The 23750-nt window shown below is 37.0% G+C and overlaps 1 long non-coding RNA gene across 1 annotated transcript in view; it reads right to left on the bottom strand.

Moving 5' to 3' along the window:
- The window catches only part of LOC134153768 (uncharacterized), a 32532-nt gene extending 12626 nt beyond the window's left edge, over positions 1-19906 (bottom strand). The window contains exons 1-2 of the long non-coding RNA XR_009961228.1: positions 19828-19906; positions 8547-8609 (exon numbers count right to left, since the gene is read on the bottom strand). This is a non-coding gene — a long non-coding RNA (uncharacterized LOC134153768). The remainder of the gene's footprint in view (positions 1-8546; positions 8610-19827) is intronic.
- Positions 19907-23750: the final 3844 nt, after the last annotated feature.

Below are 23750 nucleotides of genomic sequence, written 5' to 3'. Positions count from 1 at the left end.
AGTCAAGGTCATTAAGGAATGAAGTTCAGATATGAGATAATACAATAAATGTACAAAAGTGGAAGACGGATGATCATTTCCTTAGATAGGGAAGGTGGCAAGCCTGAGGAGCTTTAAGATGTGTGTTCAACCATAATGTTATGTGCCCCACACTATGTTCTTCTGAAGTAAGCTATCAAAGGTGATACCAGTACCCAGCATATATGATAAAAGTGAAGAACTTGGCAGATCTCTCTTCCCACAATTATTAATATGCAACCAAATACCTCTTATTGTGGTAAATGTAGTGTGTGTTACAATTGCACAGAACTAAAGATTATTAGTCACACCACTGTTGATGTTTACCATTATCAAGCAGGAACTTCAATGAAACTATGCTTCTCTGTACTACATTAGCAGAAAGAGGCTGAAGAACAATGTGAGATTCACTGATAAACAGTGGCCCATATCCTGCAACTAACAGGGCCTTAGCATTTGAAATGCATGACAGAAAACTGTCCTAAATGATCACTGACCTTCAAAAAGAAGGGGGAAGAAAGCCAGACCCAACTTTGACACTATCTTTTCTGAAGCAAAAAAGCTGTTTTTAAAACACTGGATTCTCATGAAAGATCATGTGTGCCACAAGAGGATATATTTGGAGCATTCTCAGTTTCAGAGTGAATATTTTATATAAATACACTAAACAGTATGGGAAAGACACAGCACTCTATACAGCAGTAATGCTCACTGAGCTAAAAAACCCAGACTGGGGCAGATTTTAGTTATAGTTCCCAGTACAGCCTATTCTTGAGTATAAACCCTCCTGAGAAATACCTTACATAACAGGAAATGAATTGTGGATAGCCATGGAAAATATATCAAAGCGATTTCAGATATTTCTAACACAACAATATACACTAAATGTTAGAAGAAGAAATGTGTGTGCATTAACATTTAGGCTTTTATTTTGTATAGATTGGAATATTTCTTCTGTAAGCAGGGTTTATAAATTTGGTAGGGCTTTTAGTTCTGACCAGTCTGCAGTGTGTTATATTCAGACTGTATGATCTCAACAGGAGAGCACAGAAAGGGAACAGACATAGAGGATCAGAAGCAGTCAGGGAACATTAACTGCATACATGCATAATTATTACTACAGTGACCTGATGGAAATTTTGCAAGGATTTCAGAATACTATGGAGTACTAGAATCGCAAAGAATCAAACCCTTCTCAAACCCTTTTGTGCTCTCATCCACATATTAACAAATAGAATGACAAATAATATTACAAATAATTATTAATTCATAACAGTCTCTCAAATTTCAGCAGAGATTTTCAATAGAAGGTAACTGGGGGCTTTGGTAATGGTAAAACACTGTAGAGATACATAAATCAAATTGAATGTTATGTCAGTGTGGTCCATACAGGAAGAACAATAAAAATAACAAAATGGAAGAGGGAGGCACTCTTACAGCCACAGTCCTCACAGTGGTCATGTGTGTGTTGTAGATCCGTCTATCTGTCTCTATATGTTTCTCTTTTGATTTTGCTGTGTTATGAAAGTATTATGATATCTGAAGGGAGGAAAAAGACAAATTCACAAATTTATTATACAATTCTTTTCAACACATTGTATAATGGTATTGAACACTGCATGTTAATTTAGTGATAGGTCTGATTCAGGGACTGTAGATTACAGAGTTTTTAAATCTGCTGAAATTAATGGAACACAATCCACTGATCCATGGTTTTATACTAGCCTGTCTCAGTCTAAGGTCAAACTAGAAAAGTTTTCTGACAAAAGCTATAGGCTGGAATCTCTTTTTGCTTTGCTGCTATATTAGCTGATTAGCTAAGTAAATGAAATATAGCCAGTAAGATCCTCCAAAAGAAAAAAAAATAATGTACTAATTTAGGTTAAAAACAAAAGTTATGGTAACATAAGTATCTTTAAGTTTTGCAATAATCCTCCAGTACTTTTGCATCCCAAAAGGCTCCAGATGTGACCAGCCACTGCAAAATGGTAAGTTGTTTATCAGCATTCTACATTGCAAACTGGCACCTGTAATTTCACTCTCACTTTGCATCAGCAGAATTAAGATATCTAGAAAAACCCTACAAAGACAGGTTTCTGTGTATTAATGCATAAACATTTATAGTAAAATGTCCTGTCTGTCACCTTCAAGGTGAGGTATACAGCATCAAAAATTCTTCTTCCTTCTCAGCTATGTGTATATAGCATGATCCAACTGTTCCTTTCTGTTGGCTGTTAAGGGTAGCTGTCTCAAGCAAAAAAGAGAAACTGAATATAAACCAGTTACTGACAGCACTACTATTAAATACTTGATCTTTCCAAGAACTCTCTCTTTAAGCCCACAGGCAATGGGGCTTGGCATTGCCCGCCCATGGTCTTGCTGGGAGAACAGTCATATTATACACACTGACCAGATCCTGTAAACACTTGTGCAGAATTTGAAAATCTTCTGGTTTTGATAATGTTCCCTTCCTGATCTGGTCTGTTCACTTCATTTTGGGCAGCAAAGTTTCCTCTTGATTACCTCTTTCTGAGTGCTACCTTCTTCCTTGCTACCACTGTTCAATTCTGTCATTGACAAAAGCTACAAAAATAAGCCATGCTATACTCAAGGGACAGATATATTTTCAGAAAGTCACCTCCTCATTTGTGATAAGCACCTGCCAATTAATATACTTTAAATTATCACTAGGGTTATGTAAGATCTTTAAAAATTCTTCTGCTTCTTGACTCTACAGTACTTCACCTCTTACTAAAAGTAATCAAGCTTGAACACACTTTAAAATAAACTCAAAACCAAACAGCCTTAATTTAACATAAGCAAGAAATTCTTAACTTATTCCTTTTGTGCATAAATGTTTGAAGCTGTCCATGTGACATGCAGCCTGATCTTGCACTACTGATCTTGCTGAGAGTTGTGTCACTGTTTGACTGAAGCAGAATCTTTGTATCCCCAAAACTTGGTACTGCTACTACTGGCCACATCACTGTGCCTCATTAATGATGCATAATTTATGTGACTGTGTGTACGGTTTATTGGTATTGGGGTGGGAAGGTCTAAATGAACTCCTGGCTTAGCATATAAAGTCAGCTGCCCAGGGTCACTGTCATCTCCAGACAGTCTGTCTACTTAAAACTTTTAAGAGAAGCCTATACAGAAATCGCTCTTTTGGAGCAAATTCTGCCAAATATCTTCTTTCATGATAGATGCAATTTTGTGGGTAAGAATGATTTCAGGTAATGTGGGTCTTTGCTATGAGTTACACATATATCCAAACTACAAAAAGTGTAAGGGCAGAGTAAGTAAGTCCCTTATTGTACTTCCCAGTCCACACGTTCTGTGCTATAAAATGAATTTAAATATAATGGGATTTGCGTAATATAAATATTAACTCCTTCAGAATTACTGCTTAATATCTGGTCAGTGCTTTAGAAGCAGTAGAGGTTTTCTGGCTTAAATTTATTGAAGATACTGAGTAAGTGATACATCATATTTTCTTTTTCAGGACCTGATTCAGGCCACTGAAGCTAATGGGAATTTTTCCTCTGACTTCTGTGAGCTTCGAATCAGGCCTTAAGCTTAAGATTCATAATCTACCAAAAAAGAAAATACAAGACTTCTCCTAAGGGACATTTTCTTGTTCACTACCCATCTATTCAGAAATTTTTAGGACTGAACCTTTGATGCAGGAAGACCTATTTTTGTGCTACAGGTACTCAAAAACCAAGAGCTTGTAAGCATCTATTCTTTCTGCAGTTCTGCAACTTAAGTAAAACCAAACATATTTAGACTGATGACTTGATTCTCTCATCAGAAAGATATGTAAGAATTGTTGTGTATCTTGTAAAAACAGCACTACACTTGTACATGCATGCGTAGAACTGTTACTTGATTTTACAAGATACATGGGAATGTGTGCCTGCTTATCTAAGGAAAGAAGCGCACTCAACATTAAAAAAAAAATCCACCCTCTAGCTGAGACCTTGTCTGCCAAGTTTTAGCTATGTATTCTCTGTTTGAGGCACATACTCCCACATCCTGCACTGAGAGGTGAATATACTCTTTAATTTAGAGTGAAGATTTAGGACCAAATTCCATTCTCATTTACATCATCAAAATCCTAATGAAGCTGTAAATCAGAGTAAGAATATGGCTGAGGTCAATGGGGTCAGATGGATCTAAATGAATGCAGAATTTGGCCCTCTTGGGTGAAAATATAAACTGAAGACTAGATAAAGTAGAGCACTGCAACAAATAGAAAAGCTGAAGAAAAAGATTTCACATTCACACTAGATCTAAACTTCAAGACACAGCCATGTATATAGAACAGAGCAGAGCAAGAGCAGCCCACAATTTTGGGTCTAAATGTTTTGCTTCCTGAAGAGAGATAATAGTGAAAATGCTTACTGTCCTAAACCACAACGACTAATAACGAATATGTTAAATTGGCCACAAATAATTTAAAAACATCTGAAATTCAAATTTTAGTTAGAATATCTTTGATACAATGGCAATAAGAAATATACTTTTATACTCTGAGGTTTACATTTTTATCTAATTAAACTATTAATAAAACTTACCATATTTCCCAAAATAGACCATCAAAATTACATTTTCCATGATTTCCTGTTTTGTAAGCAGGCTAACACAAGTCTTGCATGTGAAATATCTCAAATATCTCAATTTGGAATGATCTGGCAATACCTATGCATTATAGGTATTCCAGCTTCACTGGAAGCTTTGACTATTCAACAACAGTATATTTGATGCTCAATTTGAAATTGAAGTATTTTTTATTTTCCCAAAACACAATTTGAACTTTTTTGTTATTCCTTACAATTATTCCTTGAAATAAAAATAAATAAAAAATACAACTGGTAGCATATTTTATGTATGTAGTTATTGCTTAATAGTTTTCTAAGTAATGCATGTCTAGGATGGTGGTGTGTGCCAAAGCAGCTGCCATTTTGTGAGCTGAAGTTGATACAGCATGTTAAAGAAGGGACTGTGTTCTGTTTCTTTTTCCAGCCTTTCTCTCTCTTCTTTACTCTCTTTGATTTCATGATTAGAAGTTTTCCATTATATTTCAAGTCTTATTGATGTTAATTTATAGTAACTCAATACAAAAAGGCATAGTTTAGAGGCTGATAAAAGGTACCCCGACCAGTCCACTCCAGATCACTAGTTTAAATGGAAGCCTTCAGTAAGCACCGCCTATAGAATCAGACTCTGAGTTCAGCTGTAGCCAACTTAGTTTGGTATTCCTTAAAAAGACATGGAATACTTGCCAGGAAATACAAGAAAATAAAATGAGTCACTAAAACAGTAGTTGCTTTTATTGGAAATTATTAAAACAAATAGTAATGTTATCATATATAAACTTTAATATTAACATTCTAGAGCATAATGATTTCTGATAATGAGTAGAAGCATAATATCACGGACCATTTTACCTTATAAATTATATTAATATGAGCTGATGCAAGTTTTGAGATTGCTTAATATAATTTTGCTGACACAAGCCATGTAATGAGAATCTATGGAATATGGAGCATAAACCCATTGTCTTGTGAGCAAAGCTCACGTCCTCAAACTGCACAGCAGCAAATCCATGATTTAATTGTGAAGCTCTTTCCTTACAGGCAGCATTAATTCCATATACCACTGATGTTAATTGTGTTTATATTAGAGAGACACAAACATAATAATTATTTCTTTTCTAAAAGGTGAAATGAGATGTTTTAAAAAACCTGACAAAAATCTATGTAAGCTTTCAAACCTGTAAGAAAACTTACAGGTAAAGAATTACATTTAAACAGATCAGAAAAAACAAATTATTAGAAATTCTTCTCTGTTACATACGCCATGATCCAGGTTCAAGATTCTCTGTTTTCTGTGAAAACTGTGCAGTGTTTAATTTTCTAGCATCCTGATATCACAACACATCCCAATGCTTGAAACAGAGACTCTAAGATCAGCTTATGCGAAGGGCAGTATCTAAGGGAATGGAAAGTATTTAAATCATATTGTTAAAAATACTTAGTATCTAGAATTCTTGAGTTTCAAGGGGGTGATCTTTAATGCCCTCTGCACGGTTGCTGTTTAACCCTAGAGTCAGTAGTTCCTAACTGAATGCAAAACCATATGTGCATATACATATTTCATGATTTAATGATTATATAATAAAACATATATTACAGTAAAGCTTATAATTAGATTTCTAGTGCAAATATTTACATTTGTGAGTAAAATATATTTTCCATGAAATTTCTGTAATATTTGCTTAAAATGTGCTCTTTCTGTAAACAATCCTGACAGTAAACCTACTAGTTAAAATATTCACAAAAAGTAAACAAAAAGAGCATGAACACAGACAAATCAAATTCGTCTTTCTGTCTTAGTAAACACTTGTGGAAACATTTTTAAAAGCTTGTTTCCAGGTCTACTACAGTGTCTCCCTGTGACAGGCACAGAATCCCTTAAAACTATCTAAATAATATTGCGTACAGAATTACAAAATATATAAATATATATTTGCTCCCAAACAACAGAAGAACTTTTATAAAGACAAAATTATGTAAGGCTGCAAAATCAAGCATTCAACAGCTATGATGAGCCTATGAAACTTGCCTGTGAAACTTTATTTCCTACCCATATGCAGATTGATGCAATCTTTCAGTACACTTTATGCTACTCTTTTGAGTGAAAGACTGCTAATTTAGAACATAGAATAGATTTTTAAGCTAGTAAATATATGCTCCCCCTCATTTTTCAATATAGGACCACAGTGTTATGTACAGTACGCTTTTTAGGCTCTATTGTGAAAACAAAGCTATTAACTTTCTCCTAACTTTCTCCTAGGTTTTTCTGCGACTTTCATTATTGTAACATCTGAAGATGCAAAAGAATTCTTAAATTAATTTTCCGAACACCTATGAAAATAGAAAGGATGCAAACTGAGGTGAAGAGAATTAAAAGGAAACACATTCTGGTGCCCAGTTTGAGACCATCCATGTTCTTTCTTCAGAGTAATTAGCATTTGTATTATCATGTATGTTCACTTCCATTAACAGCCTAAGTTTTAACTAACTGCCCTGTTGGTACCTGGATCTAGACTCCCCATCTTCAGCCCCAGCCCCCTTCTGGCTACTTTCTACCCTAGATATGTCCACAGTACATAGACGCATAAATCTAGATGCATCTTCTCTGTTAAGATTATCTAAACTGGTCTAAGCTTCTGGGCATACCAGGAAATACGTCTGTCTTGACAGCATAGGCAGTTTGGTCATCTCAGCCTTGTCAAGACATGCAGTCTAAATATTGCAGCACCTAACCTCACTTATACATTTAGTGTATTAGAAATTGTCATGATTAGCTAAATCAGTGGTTAGAGTCCCAGGAAGGTATTCTAAATCACCAATCTGCCATTTTATAAACTTACATGGAAGACACTAAGGTGACTATAAAAATTCAGGCTGGAATTTGACACAGATAAAATGATTAAAACTCCTTCTCAGGTGCAGTGCCATGTGATGCTTGAAAGATCACAATATTCAGACTTTGATGTCTGAAGGATGACACCTCTAATAGCAGATTGCCTCCTAGTGCCACGCTAAGGTAATGACTGAGAAGGCAAAATACCAAATCATCAGTACCAACTCAGATAACTTCTTGTGAATCTCACATTTAATTCATGACTAAATTTAATATTATGAAATCTAATGCCTGCTTTTATGAGTGGAACACTAATTCAAATAAAGAGTAAAAATTACCTTAAATTCACTTGAAAAAAAGCCCAAAAGACCTTTCATCTACTCCATAAAAGGTCATTTCTGGTTTCCATCATGAAGTGTACAAATCCCATGTTTGAGAAGTTTGTACCTGGGTCATTCTGCATATTTTTATCATTTAAAACTTTAACTTTGCTCATTTGACCATTTATCTTATCCTTTGTTCTAATAAACTTTTACTATATATATAATCATGAAAAAATGAAAATATTTGTCCCAGGTCCCTTTCTTTTACTTTGAGACTGAGGATGTCTTTTGGAATTACATCTCCTCCATCTTCTCTGCAGAAATGATATACATAATCTATACTTCTCCATGTTTGCTTGGCAGAAGTAAAACAATTTCTATCTATCTTTTACCCTTCAGATCTTTCACTAAGAACAGTCAAGTGAATTTTCACACCTCACACAATTGCAAAGAAATTACAGGCACACTGAGAACATTTGACTCAAGTTTGCTTCCAGGATAATATATTTTTGGTAAGAAGTAAAATTTACAGTATATAAAACATATCTTTGCAAATGAAATATAGCAGCAGAAGGGAACATTATATATTTTCAACTCTAAACCTACATTTGAAAAAACATAAGAGAATGTCCAAAGTAGTATCTGGCAGCCTTAGACAAAGGAGAAAGAATTGCTCAGTACATGGCCGAATGTGTTGTGCAGGGATCAAATAGGAATACATGCACAGATCAAAGAGGGCACAATGCAAGTCATAATCTATCTAACACTCACCTCAGTTTACATAAAGATCCCCATGATGTGGTGCAGACTTATCTGCACCACTCCACTTGCCAGCTGTAAAGAGAAAAGCACCATAAGTTAAAAACATCAAAGTATGGTTTGCAGTGCCCCAGATTACACAGCCTACTGTGGAAACTGTACAAGCCACATAATGGAGTCTTTTCTGCCCATGGTGTATATGAGTGCAACTCTCCAGTATAGGAGAGAAGGAAAGCACCCTAAAGAAAAAAAAAAGGCAACAATATTCCATATTAAAAATTGATTGAACTAACTTACACGTATTACTTCGAACACTCCTTTCTTTCTAACCAGTGCATGTATCAAAATTCCTTTAAGATTTTATATAACTGGTAGAACATCACGTTTTCCACAAACAGCAAATGTGTGGATGCCACAAACAAAACAGTGCTTTTAACATTAGTGCAATTTCATTCAGAACAGATCCTTAACAGATTAACCCCCCTTTGTTTCAGAAGCCTAATAAAACAGCACAAGAAGCAATGTGAACACTAAGTATCCATGGGAATTAATGTTTATCTTTGGAAGGTCAAAACCCATCACAGTTTCAGTTTTCAACTAAACATGGAGAAAGAGTTCCTAAGGTTCAGCTCTTTAAAAATCTGTAATAAAACTGTCTAGAAGAAAAAATTTTACTTGCTCCCACAGGATTCATTATTTTCCAAATAAATGCAACATGGCATTTCAATATGTTTATACTGTGACTTCACTAGTTTTTGTTATATATTTGAGATATAATAATATTTAATAGTAATCCATATCAGAGTTCTTTTAAAAGTGTATAATAGTTACAGCATTCAGATATGTTACATACTTCATTTGAATGAGAAAAATTATTAAAGTTTATGATTAGCTTGCATTACAGAAACAGTATTTTACTGTCATTATCTAAATTACATTAAATACTGCACAATTTTAATACCAAATTATCTTTTCACTAAGAAAATCTGCATTGTCTATTACAGTATACTAAAACCCTAAACATTATTTTCATATTGCATTATAAACATTTCTTGTGCCTTGTTTCTTCACTGTAGCTTTTTAGTTTCACCAGGTATGTCCTCACAGTTCAAAATGGATAAAATGGACAAAATGGATCTGAATTGGAAAGAATATTCAGGAGATAATGATATTGGGATCTGTTATACTAAACATAAATGTTTATCATCTGTGTTCTACTGCGCTTGTTTTTTTAGATGCTTTTTGTTAATTTTCCAGGATCAGAATATGAACAGAGTTTTTAGTGTATATGGACTAGGTTATTGTATTAGGGCTGGAGTGTCTAAGAGGGTGAAACTAAAGAAATGCAGTAAAAAGCTGTTGTCTGTGGAGTTGTAAATAATTTCCTGCAGACATGTTGCTGCTTACTTTGTTAAGGCTCAACGCAGCAAAAAACACTAGGCCTAGAAAAGCATATTGTTTTATTTGCTTGAATTCGTGAGCGATTGTTACTTCTCCAAGTCAGTTATTAATGAGGAAAAGAAGACTAATGGAAATAAGAGATGGTGCCACTCCAACATCTATCTTTTTATGAAACTCGTATCATATTAGATGAAAATGGTATTCATATCATGCTGATTGCAAAATCAGATGCTTTTCAAACATGTCTGAATTTAACTGGACTTTTTTAATATACGGCCTTCTGAAAGAGTGTAGCTACAGTAAGTAATACACATAATTAAATAATATGACTGTCTAGTTTTGCTACTTATAATTAAATGCTAGAGAGGGCTCAACATCCATGCTGACGCTGTTCCTGAACAAGCTAGTTTTGCTCTTCTCATGCAGGGTATCCAATCCTGAGGAGTGAATTTGATCCCCATTCTCTTTCTAGAGAGGTTCTGTACAAAAGCTAAGACAGTGTCTAGACTCTGGTGACTCACATTTTTGCCTTATCAACCAACTTTTTGTCTAATTTGTTTATTGAAAAAGCTGCACCATCACTATGTGGTCAAAGGAGGATCCAGTTAGATACTGTGAGACTAGGTGGAAAAGAAATAATGGAAAGGACACTACAGGACTCTCTGAAACAAGCAGCTTAAGGTATGTCTGTATTAGCGAATAGTGCAGTGCAATGAAGCAAATCTATAGAGCAACAGAGTTGGTGCTAAGGAATGGATGTCCACACTATATATTCTGAAGCCTTTACTTCAGACTGACTCTAGTCTGGTCCTACAGACTGAATGGTCCATTGAGACAAACTGGATGGGCTCTTGGGGTGCATCTTTCTGTTTAGCTTAATCTGAAAGGAATCCAATTTGCATGCTTCATGATGCAAACAAAAGAATAGTAAATTGGGACAACTGGAAGATTCACTTCAAAAGCAACCTAGTCAGAATTTAAAATGATAATGTCATTCTTTAGCATATATTCTGTTTCTTAGTTATTTGTGATTCCTCTTATCTGTAAAGAAGAGATGGACTAGTATAAAGAAGTAAACTTACTTAGTGGCTGAGTAAGCACCTCTTGAATATGTTGAATTTCAGTGTAACATTCCTGAAGAATTTCTTAACTGCACAGGCATGGACTGTTTAGATTGATCTTATTAGAGAAGTAAGTTGAGGCTGTCATCTGAGAGCCATATCTCCATTTGTTGTAAACCAGCATAATATTAGAGTGGGTGGAGAAAATAAGGACAACAGCGAGGAACACAAGAGCATGCAGTAATGTTTTACATATCTAATCTACATGATGTCTGAGCAGTTACTAAAAAATGCTGACTAACAGCAAAGGGAATACACATGTATATCTACAGTGATTAATTACCGGTATGTGATGCAAAGTAGGGAAATCTAGCATATAGAGATAAAATGATTTGCCATAGCTGTTGGACATAGTTGATATCCCTAATGGGCAAAATCATGTCTGTACCAGAGAGTCCCAAAAATCCATGCTGGAAGGACTCATACTGTTTCTCCAGAGCAGAATAGGGAAGTACGCAGTATCAGGGATGGTAACATATTTTACAGTATTTGTTATATGTAAAATGTCCACACATCCTTTCTTTTGATTAGTATTTATTATCATCATCATTAGTGCTATTGGACTACCATAAAATTGCAATCATTCAGTACCCATTGCAGTAAAAACACAAACGAAACGAGAGTTCTTACCACAAGGATTTTACAAACTGCAAAATTACTACTGACTATGATATCTTTCCAGGAGATTTGGGGCTTGGTGTTGCATTACCCTGACATGCTATATTGTTTTAACCCATTACCCACAGGTGCCAGGTTAACCAGGTTGCCTTGGTAGTGTCTCCTGTCTTGCTTGCCTTTGCTTAGCTAGTGACTGGATGGAGAGGAAGGGACTGTCTACACTTTTCTCAGAGCACAGCTCTGGCACATCGCGCACTGAGAGGAGAAACTAATGAGATTCTACTACTTCAGCTTAACCTTTTAAACTAATATGGTTTTAAGTACACAAAAGTTTATTTGCATAAAGATAATCAGAGATATATGATGTCTTAATTCAAAATAAAATCTGAGCTTTCAATACAAACTTATAGAAAACTACCTTTTTTAGGATGTGTACAGAATTTTTAACTTCTGGTAATTTAGGACCTGTTCCAATCCAACCATCCAGAAAGGCTATATTATACATAATAAATGATTGTTGAGAAAGAGGTATCATGTTATCTGTCTTGTCCACAGCAAATTATAAAGCTATTCTAAACCACAAATGTTGAGTTCTTAATCAAAGAAACTACTTACAATAATTTTACTACAGATTTTTATATAGCTGTGAGGATGTATGTCTGATGGAAAGATGATAAAGTGTTTTTATAAGATCAAATGTTACTTAAAAATTCATATTGCTGTATGTCTTGAAATTGTACTGAAAAATCTTTTCATTTTTCTCTCCTCTTCAGTATTGCCATAGGCTCAACACTACATTCTTCACAAGCAAAAATACCATCCATGGTTTGCCTGTATGATGACATCATGGGAGGGGGCACTACAGCAGCCTCCAAATAGTAAAAATCACAGTGAGATCCTGTTTCCATAATCGAAGTCAGTGGGAGTTTTGCCTGACTAAGGAGGTTAGGATTGGGGCCCTGAAAGGAAGAAGATAATGAGATATAACTAGGAGTAACGGGGTGATATTAAGACATGGAAAATGTAGGTTGAATATCATTAAAATCTTCCTGACGGTGAGCTCTATTATACCAGGGAATAATCTCATTGACTTCAATGGGAGAATTGCCAGAGTAAGATCTGAGTAAAGCCTGGAGTAGCCTTGGTCCCGATCCAAAGCCCACTGATATCAGCAGCAGTATTTCCACTGACCTTAGTGAGTTTTGGATCAGGCCCATGGCGAACAGGTAGGCCTTATTTGCCTTAGCCTGTACAATTCCCAACATTTTTTCACTCACTGTGGTGAACAGTAGTTAGACATGTCCGTTATGTTATTGGTTGATTTAAACATAGTTAAAATTGGTCACTTTAACAGGCATGTTCTACGCAGTGTAAATGTAGCGAAACAGTCAAGAACTTTGTGCAACCAGATGATTTAAACAATAAAGGCCAATACAGAGAACGCAGGAAATAAGGTTACACTGTGTTGCCTATTGGGCCTTATATATATAACAAAGGGTATGGAGGTTAGACATTCACTGAATTAGAGATTTCGTTGATGCTTGTTTTTGTGTCTATGAATGCAATGGACATAAAAACGGAAGCTAAGAGCAAGGAAGCACCAGGCATAGTGTCAAGACTACATGTAGAGCAGTGCAAAGAAAAACAAAAAGTGAAGACATCATCTTTTATTTTTTTCCCCACATTCATCTTGCGTACACTCTTGGTAAATAAAATGGATTGTGTCAGAGTCAGGCAACAAACAAAATATTTCTTGCTTATGGCTTTGCACATATAATACAAGTTGTATGTTGCTTTCAGATGCTAATGATCAGAAGCATTTCAATACTGGTTCCCATTGATCATGAGTAGAGCATCACAAATCCTGAATATTAAAAAAATAAATTTCTTAATAGTTAACATGTTTTTGTCCTTTAGTGAGTTCTACTCTTAGCACCTGGAAACTTTTGTCAGCACTTCATATCTGTATGTTTCTAGCCTCTGCAACATGCTGGTGGTTACTTCTGTGAAGGCTTCTGTTGCCCAGTAAAGTTTCTATCATCAGCTCACTGGCTGAGTCATTAATGAGAGGTGGGAAACAAAGCAAGGAAAAAGGGCTATAGCTCATCAATTTTTTATTCATTAATACATATACCACAGTCAAGGAGAAGCAGCTGTAGAGATCTGCAGCATTTGTATGAGACTAATATAACAGGATTAAATGTGTACTGCATTTGTTCAGGTAAGTTTATTAAAACCTCAGAACCCATGTAAGGGGCAAAATGACTATACAATTTCTTGTATTTTAACTTGCCTCACTCACAGGGATGTGACAGATTTGAAGATGCTTTGTAGTAGCTCTTGTATGTTGATCTGGTTATACTAATATTTTATGACTAATATTAGTTCAAACCAAAGGAAAATGAATGAAAACATAGGTAGTTAAGGATAAATTGGATTAACTAATCCCACCTCTTCTATAATACTTTAAAGTTGTTAAATCAGACAAATCATGAGAAATATCTGGAGTATCTTCTAGTCCATGCCACTGCTTCAGTGCAGATTCAGTTCTAGGGACATCACTCTGCACAGATGTTGTCTAATCTGATCTCAGAAAACTCCAGTGATGAAGATTTGGTCCTAAGCTATCTATTCCAGTGTTTCACTAGCCTTACTGTTGGAAAGATTTTCCTAATATCTGAACAGTATCTCCCTAATTGCAGCTTAATCTGCCAGTGAACATGGAAAAGAGAATGCATTGCCTTTCTTTTGCAGCTACTTTCTAGGCTTTGTAAGCCTCTTAAAATCTTTCTCTCCACCTTTTCCTATATAGACTATGCAGCTCCATTTCCTTCACTCTTCCCTCATAGATAGTTTTCTATACTTTATTTTTGTTGCTCTTCTCTAAGTAGTTATTGAATTGTGAGCAAACGTCTACATAGAATATACCAACAGAGGCATTACCAGCACTGCGTAAAGCAGAAGGATTACTTCCCAAGTCTTATAGATGGTGCTCCCAAATATATGTCTCTGAATAATGGCTTTCTTTTTTTGTGAGAGCCTGATGTTGACCCTTGTTAAACTTTGATTTACTGTAACTCTAGTATTTCTTTCTGCAGTATAAAGCATGTCCTTCCTATCCTGTATTTGCACAACTGATTATTACCATCCAAATGTGGCACTTTGCAGTTGTCCTTGTTGAGTTTCATCCTGTTTTTCAGATTATTTTTCCCATTTGTCAAAATTTTTTGAATTCTGTGTCCTTGAACATGACTGCTAACCTCCTGCGACTGCCTTACTGTTATCTTCAGATTTAAGCATTATTTTCTTTTTTGTTATCTAAATCATTACTAAAACTGATAAATAGTATTTGACCAGAACAGATCCATGTGAAACCCCATTTGATAGCTACCTCTAATGTGAAAATGAACCTCAGATACCTGTGGTCTGAAAATATATTTTCTCACAGCTGTTTACCGCATAATAGTAAGTTCATGTAACTGTGTTTCTCTACCTTGTGTATGAGTATTACATGATATAGTGCCAAAAACCTACTGAAGTCAAATATGTACGATGCCTACTGCTTCCTCTTATTCTCAATGCCCGTTACTGTATCATGGAAGAAAATTAGATTGGTTTGACATGATTTGCTCTTGACAAATTCATGTTGGCTGCTACATATCTCTTTGTTGTCTTTTAGAGTAAATGTAAATAGTTTAATTAATTGGTCCAGGATTGATGTTAAGATGACTGATCTTTTAAGAGTTAAACATAGGTAATATGTTTGTCCCTTTTCAGTGTTCTAGAACTTCAGCCATCTTTCATGCTCCTTAAGAAATAATCAGTAACAGTTCTGCAACTGCCACTGCTGGATCTCAAAATACCCCATGCTGAATTTCACTAGACTCATTTGGATACAACTAACGCTATTCAAGCATCCAAGACTTTTTTGCTCTCAATTTTAGTCTCAGTTCTTACCTTTTTATTTTTGTTATTATTATTTTGCTTGGCTGAGCATAAGTTTTGGTATTGTTAAGATGGAAACAAAAAACCACTGGCCTTTTCAGGATCTTTCTCTTCCTTTTGAGAAGTAGACCAACTCTTTCCATGGCCTTCTTCTTCTGGCTACAACACTTCTAGAATACCTTCCTGTTATCCTTTCTATTTATTTTTAGTTGTATTTCACTTTTTGTCTCAACCTTACAGATTCATCCCCATGTTTTTATACTTATTTTTTGCAATCTGGCCAAGTTTCCAACTTCCTGTACTCTTTGTGTTTTAAGTCATTGAAAAGCTCATGATTTAGCATTGTTTTTAACATGCTTCTGCATTAGAAGAGTTTACACTTCTGCCTTTAATATAGTTTTTATAAGAAACCATCAAATCTACTGAATCTCTTAGATTTGCTTCCCAGAAAATTTATCTTTAAAACTCTGTGAATTTACTGAATAGTTAGTTCTTGAGGTCTACTTTTTATTTTTCCTTCCTTGCCTAAGGATTAAGAACTCTGACATTTAATGCGTAGGTTCCTTTACACGTAATTCTCAACCAGTTCCATCCAGTTGGCTCGAATCAAATCTAGAAGAGCCACCTCTTTTTCCAGAATTCTAAGAATTTGTTTCCAACACACTCCTAGAATTTGCTAGTTTGTCTCCTATTTCTCTGGTTTCCTAACAGATGTCCTGAGCAGTTAAATTCCTGCATTTCACCAAGTCTGGAGCTTTCACAAGATTCTGTCAGTTTACAAAAACATCATTCTTTTCATCTTCCTGATTCAGTTGCCTACAAAAACCTATACTGTCACAGCACCCTCATTTTTTCCCTATTACTTTTTCACCCACAAACTTACAACCAATCTATCTTCTTCAACACCCTGGACATTAGAAAATTTGTATATTCTTGATATGCAAGAAAACACCACCCTTCCATATTCCTTCCAGAACTTATACTCTTCTATATTAATATTCCTGTCATATAAATTACTCAAACAAGTGCCTGTTATGCCAATTAAGTTATGATTTTGACCATGCATTAAGACTATCAGCTCTTCCTGTTTGTCCTCATACCTTTTGCTACACATAATTTTACAAAACTGAGTAAATTGCCTTGTCCTCCTTCTTGTCCCTCTAACAACCCTATTATGTGTATTTCTGCCTATCATACATCTAGGCTTTTGACCTGATCTGCATTTTTTTCTAACACATTTGGACTCTTCTCACAAATTACCATTATATCTAATTTAATGTCCTCCTAACTATGGTTGCAGACCTATGCCATCACAATTAACAATGATAAACAAGAACAATCAATTTTAAAGACTGATCCTTCTCTCTGGCTAACCTACAAGTGGTTTGAAGCAAGAAAGGAAAGGGCTGGCTAAAACAGGAGATCAAATAACCTTTGGCAGGCTTAGAAAAGTGCCTTCACATAAAGGAAGGTTTTTGCTTGAGGGAACCAGACTGAGACACGGGTGAATACAGGGGTTATAGTCAGGAGGGAGACAGGTTTGGATAAGATAAATATGTATATAAAATACTTTTTGGAGGCCTTTCCTCCCCACTTTATTCTACTGCTAAGTAAGCAATTCTTGACTGACTCATGTATATTATTGGCAGAAGGAAAAAGAAGTAAGTACCTGTTTGGTTGAAGTACAAATACTGACCATGACTGAAAGAAGGAGGTGTGGAATTTCCCTGAAGATGGGTTGAAGCACTAGGTCTGCAATCTGAGGGTCACACAGTCTGGTTACTATTTTGCCTTGCTTGACTTTGCTTGAGTTTGGGCTTATGTCTCACAGCCATACAGTTCATGTCATGCATCAGTACTGACCATAGGATCAGAGTTCAAGTGTGAGCCATTTTCCACCTATACCTGAGTTCCTCTGCATACAGAGCCATCTGGTTCTTCCAAGACTAAAGGTATTGCGGTTGGCTGAAGTTTAGGCTTCATAAAGGAACAGGTCTTAAGAGTATGCTTAAACCCCAGACTAATATAGACCTAGACAAAGTACAGAAAATAGTACAGATGCAGGTTGAAACCAGGAAGAAGATAAACATGCACTCGAACTCTAGCATAGCTGAAACCTGGGAAACTCCTGGATAACTCATTTAGACCTCTGAAGGCAGTCCATATTACTGACTCAAAATGGCAAGGTCTATTCTGACCTGACAAAAATTATCACTTTGTATATAAAAAGAATATAAAGGTATATAAAGTATATAAAAAAGCATATATTCCAACAGTAAGTTTTCTGTATTTTTTTTTAAAAAGGATGGGTAAGGCTTTTTTCTTTCATTTTTCTGATATTCGCAAAGGCAGATAATCAAAAAGACTCCCTTAACATAATATGATTTTACCAGAAGTCATCAAGAACTCTACTGAAAAAAATTGTAAAATAGGAGGATGACCTTGGGGCTAACTTGAAAGGAGGTTTTTGAAATGCTTGTTAAAATAAGGCCCAGTTTTGAGGAAATAATTAAAAATGTGAAAATTTCTGCAATTTAATAATATCAAAATTCCCTGAGTTACTGAAGCTCCACAGATACTTAGAGAAGCTATTAAGAAGAATTTGGGGGGATTTAAGAGAGCCTTTCAGTATCTTGTGAAAGCAGATTTTCTACCAGATGTTTTTAAAGAAAGAAAAAAAAAGCGTATTTTGATTCTATTGAATCATCAGCTGCATGAGAATCGTTGTCTTCTGAAAAGCCCCTTAAGCACTTTCTCTGGATCAAATATTAAGAAGAACTTTTATTAATTAATTTCTTTTTTTTCCTTCAGATGATAGAGATTAGCTTTGGAAGCTTCTCAGGAAATTTTCTAACAATTTGGAGGAAAGGGTTCTATATTCTGGGATTTTTCCAGAACATTACTATCTAGGGTATAACAGTACTTTTAAGAATAGCAGAAGATGTTGTTTTTAACACAGAATCCTCACTGTCAGAGTTATGTGAAAAATACCAAAATAACATATTTTAATGCCACTGATAATTGCCATCATTTAGTAAAGTAAACCAAATTCATGTGGAAGAATTTGCTTTCTCTCTACTTTTCTCTTTATTGAGGCAAGATTTTTAAACTCTCTATGATGATCACATGCTTAATTGCTGCTGTTGCTGTTTTTCTATGCTTCCAGTTTATGTTACATTTCTAATGAAAACTGATACAGAGCAGTCATCATGAATAAGACAACATTTACCAACAATTAGCATACAATGGCATCTGAAATACTAGTTTCTGCCTACCTAATGTACAAAAATATACTGGAGTGGCTGAGGTAAGATCTGAAAGTTGGACAGCCTAGCCTTCTAAGCAACTTCAGGGGATCTTAGGCCATGGTTATACATTTGATAGCAGAGCTGCTTAAGCCAGCGTAAGCAGCTCTCCCACCCTTCCAGCTGCTTCTTCCCACCCCTGGGCCGCCCACAGCCAAACAAACAGCTGTGCCAGCACAATGGAGCGGGTGGTACAGGAACAAGGGCTGGGAATGAGGAGGGCTGCTTAAATCACTGCAGAAGTACATATGATAGTGTCATAAAGTGCTTAAGTTCCTTAGGTGCTTTTTAAAATATTTCAACTCTCTCCATTCAATCAGTGGGCACAATTAATCTGCATCACTTAAATATCAGATACGGCTATCTTCTCTTGGGGGCAGCCCTAGGATAATGGAGTGAAAAAATATCATATGGCCAACTGTGACTTCCTTGCTGTATCAGTCAGTGCTGAAGACTGAGTCCACTAATTTTTGTCCTAATACACTAATGAAACTTTAGATCACTGGATGAAACTGTAGAACCAAAGCTAATGGGAGACAAATCTCCTACGGATATTAGAGCAAGTTTTGATTTGGTGAAGATTTACTGCAGCATTTGGCACATAGCATTAGTTTAGTGTACTGATAAAAGGTGTAACCCCAACTTTCATAATCACAGCAAAAATCTCAGTAATGACTAAATGGATACGATAAGCAACAACCTTGTGCCCTGTAACAGTCATCTACATGGGCTGAATTTGGAAGAGTCCTAAAATGTATGCTTCTGCTGCCTACACTGGGGTAAATCTGAGCAGCACAAAGAGATACACTGAAAAATGCATCATCAAGTTTAGTGGTTATCATTTCTCTATTTTTGTTTTTTGCTTTGTACAAACATGGATATAAATTAGAAAGATACTCTTACCTGTTCTATAACAGCAGTTATGTATGTCTCTTCTACATAAGAGTGTGGACTCAAGACAAGTTGTAGTGGGCAGACCAGCTGGACCAGCAGACAGCTAAACACCTACAGGATGAGAGAGGTAGCAGTTTGTAAGGGTGCAGAAATGCACCTGCACTTTAGCCAACCCTGTTCAGAGTCCAGCAGACTATCACTATGAAGTGCAGACTATGAATCAGAATGGCTGAAGGCAGAGGTGTTCTTCTATCTCCTGCACAGGGGTAGGCACACAGTCGGATACAGTATTATTTCAGGCTACCAAGGCTTTGTTTGCACAGTTCAATGGGCTGACTTCCCTGGCTATCTACTTTGTCCTTCAGCAGGAGGAATCAAAGCAGGTCATTCCTAGCCTGTTCTCTCCAGTAGCCTTAAGCAAAGTGTGGTAGGTGTCTGCATCTCTAACACTTCAGTAGGGTGGAAGGATCTTAATCCTGGCTCTGAACACAGGGTAAAGTGAAACTGTGAATTTAATGCATTACCTGCCCCACGGTAACAGTTTGTGTGCCCACCTCCAGTCAGGGATAAGTGCAGTAATCTAAGGAAGCTTACCCCTCATATTATGCACACACACAGGCAGTTCCACCACAGGAGTCATAAATTCACACCCTAACTTACTGTGTGGTAACTTCTTCATGTGCCTACATCCTACGGTAACCATGCTTAGCGAAGTGTCACAGTGGAAGTGAGAACGGCCAACATTGGCCAACATGGCCACACATTGTTTGAAACAACTCATTAACTTGTAATTTCTTGTTATTTCAAACTGAACAAAATTTATATCCATTTAGTGATAAAATCTATTCTCTTCAGCTCTTTAGTCTACCTTGGTAGGAGCTAGAATCAGATGTTTCAAATAGAAGTTCAAGGAATCCTCAGTAAAGATGTGTCATAATCTGCCTAGTATCTATCTTTATCTTGCGTGCTTATTTGCAGATTGACTAAGGATCTGGAACCTCAGGTTTTGTATCTCCTGCAGCACATGTTTGTTTTAGTTTAACTGTTACAGACTTGAATATTCTTGTTATCCATGCAAAAGGTAAGAGCTTTTTTCTTTGCCTCTTGGGAAGTTCTTGACCTTGATTATCTATAGCAGCAATGAAATGTGGCATTTTTTTGTCTAAAATAATGCGGTTTGATATAATATTTTCTTTTATTGGTAGTGAATTTGTAAACTTTCATTTTCATTGACTGTTCCACTGTTCTGACATATCAAACAGTGGGAACAGAAGCTCTCCATCTTTTTTCAGCAACAAACAATGGAAATCAGCTTTGGCATACCAAGTGAGGACTGAACTGCACTGAGCAATATTTATGCGGTCATAACTGTCCAAAATGCTGCATGGCTCCTGCCAGTGTATCAAAAAGATCATATACTTTTTGGAAATAGTATCTTAAAATGACTGATTTTTAGTTATGAGTAACTTACAAGGCTCAGACAAGCATTAAAATAAAGTCCCCAGAAGATTCACTTTTTAGTTACATTGTGTAAATTTCTAAAGGTGTAACATGAAAAATTATTTGCCTTCAGGCATTAGGATTGCATACAGGAAGCTACCAATTCCTCATAAATTCCCTTCTACCCTGCAAATGGAGATACTCGCACAGACTCCTCTGCAGGCTTCTGTAGGACAACAGGCTTCTTCCAGGATTATCAAAAAGATACTGCTAACAGCTTCTCCAAACGTAAAACTACATGTCATAGCTTGTTTCTCCCCTGCCTGAGGATGAAACCCCTTTCTCTCCAACTCCCATTTGACTTAGAAGAAAATTCCCAAACTCAGGTTTTTGATGTGCTAAATCACTGTGCTGTCCCACTGCACCTTAGAAGTGGATGATTTCTCTGCATGATTTTGGGGACATTAGGAGATGACTGTTTAGAGCTTCACGGAGCTTCAAGATTAAATTCCTCCTTGATTTACTCTCTACCTATTGTTCCAAGTTCCATGTTATTTAAACCTGAGAAAAATTTGGACATACAGTGCCCAATACTTGGAAGCTACTTGTATGAAAAGGGAAGAATGCAGCAAAACTAAAGGAGTTAATTGTCATGAACTGCATCCTGATTGTTGAACTAAAAAGTCTCTAAATAGCAAGATCAAAGGTGTTAATTCTTCTGAGGTTGCAGAAAAACTTGAAAAAATAAAGAATGAAAATTCAGTTTGTTGCAGGTTGCAGTAGCAAAGATTTGGCTGAGAAAACCCCCTCAGAACAAATGAAATATGTAGAGGTATTTCATCAGAATTATGGAATTAAATAGGAAGTGTAAATTAGAATAAAAAGAAATTACTGTTCGATGGGTGATGTTAGAGGTACAAAGCTCTGGGTACCAAGTATGAAATCTTGATCTCACTGAAGTCAATGGGAATTTTCTAACTGATCTTTCAGCATCTAGATTTCATGTCATTTATTCTTCAGAAATATAAGAGTTAACGTTAGTACATGTGCATGTGTGTGTATCTAATCAAAGTGTTCTTTTTCTGACAGCAAAAAAACTCAGGCATTAATTAGCAGCAAGTAGCTGAGTTGGGCACAGAGCTGTGTGGAGAATACAGCTTAAAGAGCAAAGTGGACCGGTCTGGAAAAAGCAGCAGACGGAACGGAGTTCACAGAACGATATAAAGCAATAGGCTGGAATAGTGAACCATCCTGGACAGGGAATTAGGGAAGAAATGAAATAGGCCAGATAGATAGCCAGGAGGCAGCAGGGCATACTGGACAGCTCTGATTTTAATGCGTCTCTCACAAACTACGTTTAATAGTACTTATGATGTATTTATTTCATTTATGAATAGGTATCTCTGTGGCAGTGGTGAATAAGTAAATGTTCTAAACATCTGTAAGCGTCAATGCAACATCTTCACATGACGAAACTGTGTCACAACACAGTAAAATGGGTCATGACATTAAGCAATGGCTGATGTAACGATGAAGTATCAGGATACTGCAGTTAATGGCAACCATACCCCTGTAGATAGCCAAACTGATCTGAAATGTGTAAAATGTGAGTGGAGGGGCTGTCTAGTCTTTAGTGGGAAAAACAGAATGACTCAATGTTACTATTCTCTGACATGAAATACTGCCCAATAATAATAATAAAAAAAAGGAGTGCTCAAAGACAGATTCTTGTGTACTTATGTAGAAGCCTGGTTTTCAAAAGTCATGAGCAGCTGAGTCAGTGGCCATTGCTAGATGTCGAACACTTTTTAGAATTCAAATAACCTCTGAGTATGCATTTAAATAAATTATTATTGAAACCTGATTTAATGTGCCTTGAAGGAGGACCAGCCCAGTAGCAAATCTAAACGCAAACCACCCTCAGGTCCACCAAATTCTGAGAAACTCTGAACTGACTTATTTGGGGGCAGGATCTGGCTCTCGGCAGCAAGGGAGTGAAGCTTACAGCACTTACTCTGCCCAGCTGGGCCTCCGAGCGGGATGGGGTTTACGCCTCAGGGGCAGTGATGCCTGTGAGGAGGGGGCCCCTGCGCCGCACAACGAGAGAGGCGCAGCCTCCCGGAGCACCCGTGCCCTCGCCAAGTCTCCGGGGGCAAACCCTCGACTGCCCTTTACGGGAGAAGCCCTGCCGCCCTCCTCCCGCAGCCCTGCTGGCAGCGGCGGCCGTGAAGCCGCCTCGCCGGGAGACAGACCATCGCTGGCACCTGTCCCACTGCCACACGGGCAGCGGCATGGCGAGGGGGCAGCGGCATGGCGAGGGGGCAGCGCCGGCCCGGCCCGGCCCGCGGCGGCGAGGGGCGCGCGCGCAGCCGTTGCCGCCCGCGGGGCGCGCGCGGAGCCGTTGCCGCCCGCGGGGCGGGGCGGGCCGGCAGCGGCCGGGCGCCGGCGGGGGAGGAATGTCCGCGCCAGGCCGGGGTCAGCGCAGGGGCCGC

Source organism: Rhea pennata, chromosome Z (genome assembly GCF_028389875.1).
Source record: "Rhea pennata isolate bPtePen1 chromosome Z, bPtePen1.pri, whole genome shotgun sequence".
Classification (NCBI taxonomy): domain Eukaryota; kingdom Metazoa; phylum Chordata; class Aves; order Rheiformes; family Rheidae; genus Rhea; species Rhea pennata.
This window is presented reverse-complemented; position numbering and strand designations above follow the sequence as displayed.